Source organism: Rhamphochromis longiceps, linkage group LG23, assembly GCF_057381845.1.
Source record: "Rhamphochromis longiceps isolate RC_006_pf linkage group LG23, R_longiceps_female_GT1.1, whole genome shotgun sequence".
Lineage (NCBI taxonomy): Eukaryota > Metazoa > Chordata > Actinopteri > Cichliformes > Cichlidae > Rhamphochromis > Rhamphochromis longiceps.
In genome coordinates, this window is record NC_140578.1 from 47,387,844 (window position 1) to 47,393,393 (window position 5,550).

The 5,550-nt window shown below is 39.0% G+C and overlaps 1 long non-coding RNA gene across 1 annotated transcript; it reads right to left on the minus strand.

Moving 5' to 3' along the window:
- Window positions 1-564: 564 nt before the first annotated feature.
- LOC146642950 (uncharacterized) lies at window positions 565-4,881 on the minus strand. Its single transcript, XR_014909672.1, has 5 exons — window positions 4,685-4,881; window positions 2,052-2,117; window positions 1,546-1,701; window positions 1,001-1,093; window positions 565-703 (listed from the first exon to the last, which is right to left on the minus strand). It is a non-coding gene; the product is annotated as an uncharacterized LOC146642950 (long non-coding RNA).
- Between the last annotated feature and the right edge of the window lie 669 nt (window positions 4,882-5,550).

The following is a 5,550-nucleotide window of genomic DNA, read 5'->3' on the forward strand; positions in this document are numbered from 1 at the left end:
TTGTCTCTTAGCTTTCAGTCTTGAGGTTAACTGAGATTCAGTGCATATATCCCACCCATTAAGAGTGCACATGCAGAGGCCAGGTCTTCCAGGTCATGCAGGACACACTAGATGGTTATACCCACTGTAGGGTAATTTCCAATAAACCAAGTTCAAAAAAGAAGAGTCTATGGCTGACGCGTGTTCCTGGTTTCCAAAAGAAATGCTTCCAGTTGCATTTTGATTTGAAGACTGTTTATTTATTACAAACGGAAGATGTAACAATGAACTCCTTCCTAAAAAGCATGAAAGTTCCAAAAAATAGCAGTTATCCAGAACTAGCTGTGCACACGGTCAGAAAACCGTGAGACTCCTAACCTCTCTGTCCATGCTCCTCCCCTTCCCTCTCACACAGGGTTTCATGCTACTATTGCACTTACATAATTAAAGTGAGAGGTACCCCCTTTTAGGTTCCAATCCCAAAACAGTGACTTAAAATTACTTTATGTAAACACATATATTTTCACATTTATTAATCCTGAAAAGATGACCTATGTAATGAATCTATGAATTATAAAACAAACATGAACTCAATCGTAAATAAAAATATAAAGCAGACGTCTGGCGCTTACACCCACATCGGCTGGAGGAGTGCTGGCATCAGCTCTTTCGATGGTAAAGATAGCAAGGGTAATTTGTTCCAGCTCCCTCTGAACAGCTGTAGCTTAGACACAAAAACATAGAAAAATGGCATCCAGTTTTAAAAAAAGAAAGAAAAAGGGCCAAAGCTACCCTTTAATGACGTAAACACAATATTAGGAACATGCACCCCAGTGCGCCACTATTTTAGACTACAGATTCAACGATAAATATAAATAGTTTGGGTATACAAGAAGATTTCCCAAAACATTTAAACAGGTTCCATGCAAATTACAACAACAACAACATTACAACATGCAACAACATTAGTTATTCAAAATTTGGTTTAATACAGATAAAAAACTAAACTAAAATTACCAACCAATTATTCTTTGAAGAGGATGCTTGGGTCTTCATTCAGGTAAAAAGGTAGTGCCCTGAGGACACACTCCCTCCCCTTTTCAATGGTTTCCTTCTGTAGAGAGTGGCAGAGATACAGGAAGAGAAAACAGATATACTTTAGGATGACAGAAACTCACATTATACGCAAAATGAATGACATATCCACTGCACAGATAGACATGTACACAAGACCAACTAATCATCACATGGACATGAATAGTTAACCTGTTGGGCAGGGTTTCCACCACATTATATATGTCCATAATGGAGGTAAAGACAAACTAATACATCATCTTCTTTGCATTCAAAACATAACATAAAAACATTCACTTCTGGTTTAACCTAAATCAAGGGATCAGATTTTACATATGTTTAGGTAATTTAAATTTTCCAACGTTTTGAGTACCAAACTTTGTCTTGCTTAATATAAATGTAAGTGCACTGTGCAGCTACCATACACTAGCTGTTTAAATTTGAAAATGATCTTATTAGCCATAATATTTTGCTACCAACAGAATAACGCACCTGTGTGGCTGGGGCCAAAGTTTGTCTAATTTTCTTCCCTGCAACGCCTCCTTTTTTCTTGAAGACTTTTATGAGCTGGTCAGTGTATTGGTCAAGTTGTGTAAAAAGCCTTGGAACATGTGCAGCAGTAGTAATCCTCACATATTCTGCTTCCACCTGAAAATATGTCAACAAACACAACATACTGTAGTGTAAATATACATACTATATGTACACATATACAAACTAAAACTAATGTAGTAAGACCTCATTAAAGCTATAATTTTAACACAAACATTTACACAAAATGCTAATGGAGCCATTACAGCTTTTATTGTTATTTATCAAGTTCCAAAAAATATTGATCACAGCTGATCTGAAAAGAATTTCATGCCTCAGGCCCTTGAACTGCAACCTTTACCATGGTTCAGATGTGGAGAAGAAATAACAGGGGCATGGGATGGGTCACAAAAGAAAACTTAACTTATAAAACAGTTTTGTTTTTAAAAGTATAACAGTTCACATACCACATACAAGCTCAGCAATACCACATACACCACATCAGTATAGGAGGGAGCAGGTAAAGGCAGGATCTGAGATTTATAAAGAAAAAAAATAATTAATTCCTTAATTTCAAGAAGCAAATTATTGTTTGAATTACAACTAAATAAAATACTACTCAGAAGAAAAGCAAGAGATTGACACTGCCATGTGCTAACTTTCTATAGAAGCAATTATCACCAGGTCTGTCGACCTCCATTGTCTGTCCACTCATATGTCTTGAATAATTTTATTAAAAAAATTAAGTGTGTACTTTCACAAACTGTAATTTATAACTACATTGATATGTATAACTCCGCTAGGAAACATGCTGTATTTACAGACCATTTTTACATAATACAGATTACTGATAGAGCAGAACAATGGTGTCACAGTGGCTTTCGCCCTTGACTTTTTGGATTTTAAATGTCACTTTATGCTATCCTTGCTATCCTATTCGATATTTCCGACTCTCGGATTACAGAAAAGGAATCCCAAGAAAGCAAATGGAAAAATAACCCCTTGAAAGAATAACCCCATGAACCCCTGTAGCTAATCCCTTAATAAAACAAAAAACAATAAAAATGTTTCTTACACAGTCCACAAAATAAGCATGTCCAGGACCCAGTAAAACTAATGTAAAACAAGCACACGCAAACGATATAACATGTCTTGTAGTGATGGCCCGCTTGAAGCTGACGCTCCGGAGCGTGTGTCGAAAAAAACAACACACTGGTTCAGAAGCACTGTGTCGAGGCTTGCTTCGTTTGGCAAAAGTCACGTGACCAGTGACGTCCGAAGCTTCATTACGCACGTAACTGCTTCGGTACCTGATTCAAACAGATATAAGGAAGTGAATCATCCACGGGATTCGTGGAGTGTGTTGATGGTGACAGAGAGCGAAGAGGTGATCATTCCACTGACAGATATGGAGCCAGCGAGGAAGAGAGGACGTTCTGGCGTGTGGGAATATTTTGAGTTGATTTTGCTCAATTCATTTTATCTGCCGAAGTGAAAAACTTGAAATGTCCAAAATCATGTTTTCATAATGTAAATATCATTACAGCATATGACTTCAGGAACACTTCCATGTGAATTAAAGCTAATGAAGACTACAACAATGTATTTGGCACTATACGTACATGACATTGCTACAGTTTAGAAAATCATTTTGTTTATTGTTTTTAGGTGATAGTCTGCAGGACCCAGGAATACCTGCATATCTACCAACTTGCAGTGTAGTTCCTGCACTCCACAGCCTCTTCTGTTCCATGCAAGTGGATTTTCTCCAGGGCAGGAGAAACTATTTCTAAGAAAAGAAACAGACTCAGCCAGCGCACAGTAACACTAATCCTCTTTTTAAATGTAAATAACAAAAGGGCTACCTGACATAGAGCATGTTTTTACTTTGCAAGTTCTTGATTAGGGGTGGGTTTTGATTATCGCCTTTCTGATTACAATCCATGCTAAATTGAATAAAGTGATATTGATTCATTAAAATCCCGTGTCGATTTGTAAATTAACGTTATTATGCCTGAAACGCCAGCATCTCAGGTTAAACCTCACAACATGTCGTCAAACACCATACAGCTAAAACAGTAACTGGGAGCAGGTTTACGGATTCTGCATACAAACGTGAACACAGAGCGCGGACCCGACGCGTCAGAGTCAGATTTTGATGTGTCGTCGGGTCCGCGCTGTGTTTGCCTCTTTTTTTCCCGCTGGCTTCTGCAGCTGCAGGTTTCATAACTCTCTGTTTACATCTCTAATTAAGTCTCACATGTGTCAGCTTTCTTTTAGATACGAAATTATGGATATATACTGTTAAATGATCAGACTTGTAATATTTCTGACTGAGGCAAAACTTTCCAGATTCCAATCAAATTGAATCGGATCCTGTATCGAATCAAAATGATTCTACAAATCAGTGACGATGCAGCCGTACTCAGCTCCCTAAGCATTTTCCCTTTCCAGTTCACAATCAATCCCACCCCTAGGTCAAAAATATGTATAGGACAATTGGCCTCATCTAATATTTTGTATGAACCTGTCCAGCTGTCCAGTGATTAAACGACAAGTAGATGGAGGCAGGACTTCACAGCAGGGGCATACTCCATAATGTGCTGTGCAGTCTCATATGTATATTATATATATTGCTCACTTATTGTATTTACCAACATCAAGGAGTTATGAGCAAAGAAAGGCCACACCATAGTGCATGTTTAAATAGGGAAAGTTTATTGATCAAAATGTATTACGCAAATACGCATTACATTTTTTTCAGCCCCCCAATCGAGAAAACAAAACCAATTACATGTTCAAAGCAACGGAACGGTGGCCCAATATCAGAGAGAACTCCACTCTTGAGTGAGCAGCGATAATTGAGCAGTCCGTTTTATTTTGCAGATTCAAGCTGCTCTTCAAAATTTTCACCACCAGATGTCACCGGAGAGGACTGTGTTGAAAAGCTTCGAGTAATGAACCGTTTTTCAATACAAGCTTCAGTGCTTCGGAAAGCTTCATTTGGCCATCACTAATGTCTTGTAAGACAAACGCAAAATATAACCATGCTGGACATATAGATACTACACAACATAGTCAAAGAAAAAAGTGGTCTTACCTCTCAAAGAAACAGCAGCTTGGCGCCAAAACAGCCTTTTTCAGTTAAATTTGAAGTCTTGCGCATGAGCAGGCACAAGCCGTGAAACCTTCTTGTTCTGCGCGGTTTCATTACAACTGTTTTTGCATTACTGCCACCTTGTGGATATACAAGGTATATCGATCCTAATTGACTTAACTTAAATGTTATGCGATCAAGTAACACATTAGTATTATGTACGTTGAATAATAGACACAATTACGTAGACTTGATTAGAAAAACATATATTTTAAGTAAAATGAAAATAAATAATTAATATACACTGAACAATCCACCTCATTCATTTTTTTGAGTGTAGGTCTCCGATTACCACGGGGACCACCGTTACCTTCACCCTCCACATCCTCTCTGAGCCCTTGGTATTTCTCCAGCTTCTCGTGTTCCTTCTTCCTGATGTTGCTGTCATTTGAACCACTACGTCGATCACTACGGCCGTCTTCTTCTGTTTGTCTACCACCACTATGTCCGGTTGGTTAGCCACCACCATTTTGTCCGTCTGTATCTGGAAGTCCCACAGGATCTTAGCTCGGTCATTCTCCACCACCCTTGGGGGCATCTCCCATTTTGACCTCGGGACTTCCAGGTTATACTCGGCACAGATGTTCCTGTACACTATGCCGGCCACTTGGTTATGGCGTTCCATGTATGCCTTGCCTGCTAGCATCTTGCACCCTGCTGTTATGTGCTGGATTGTCTCTGGGGCATCTTTACACAGCCTTCACCTGGGGTCTTGCCTGGTGTGATAGACCCCAGCCTCTATGGATCTTGTACTCAGAGCTTGTTCTTGTGCTGCCATGATTAGTGCCTCTGTGCTGTCTTTCAGTCCA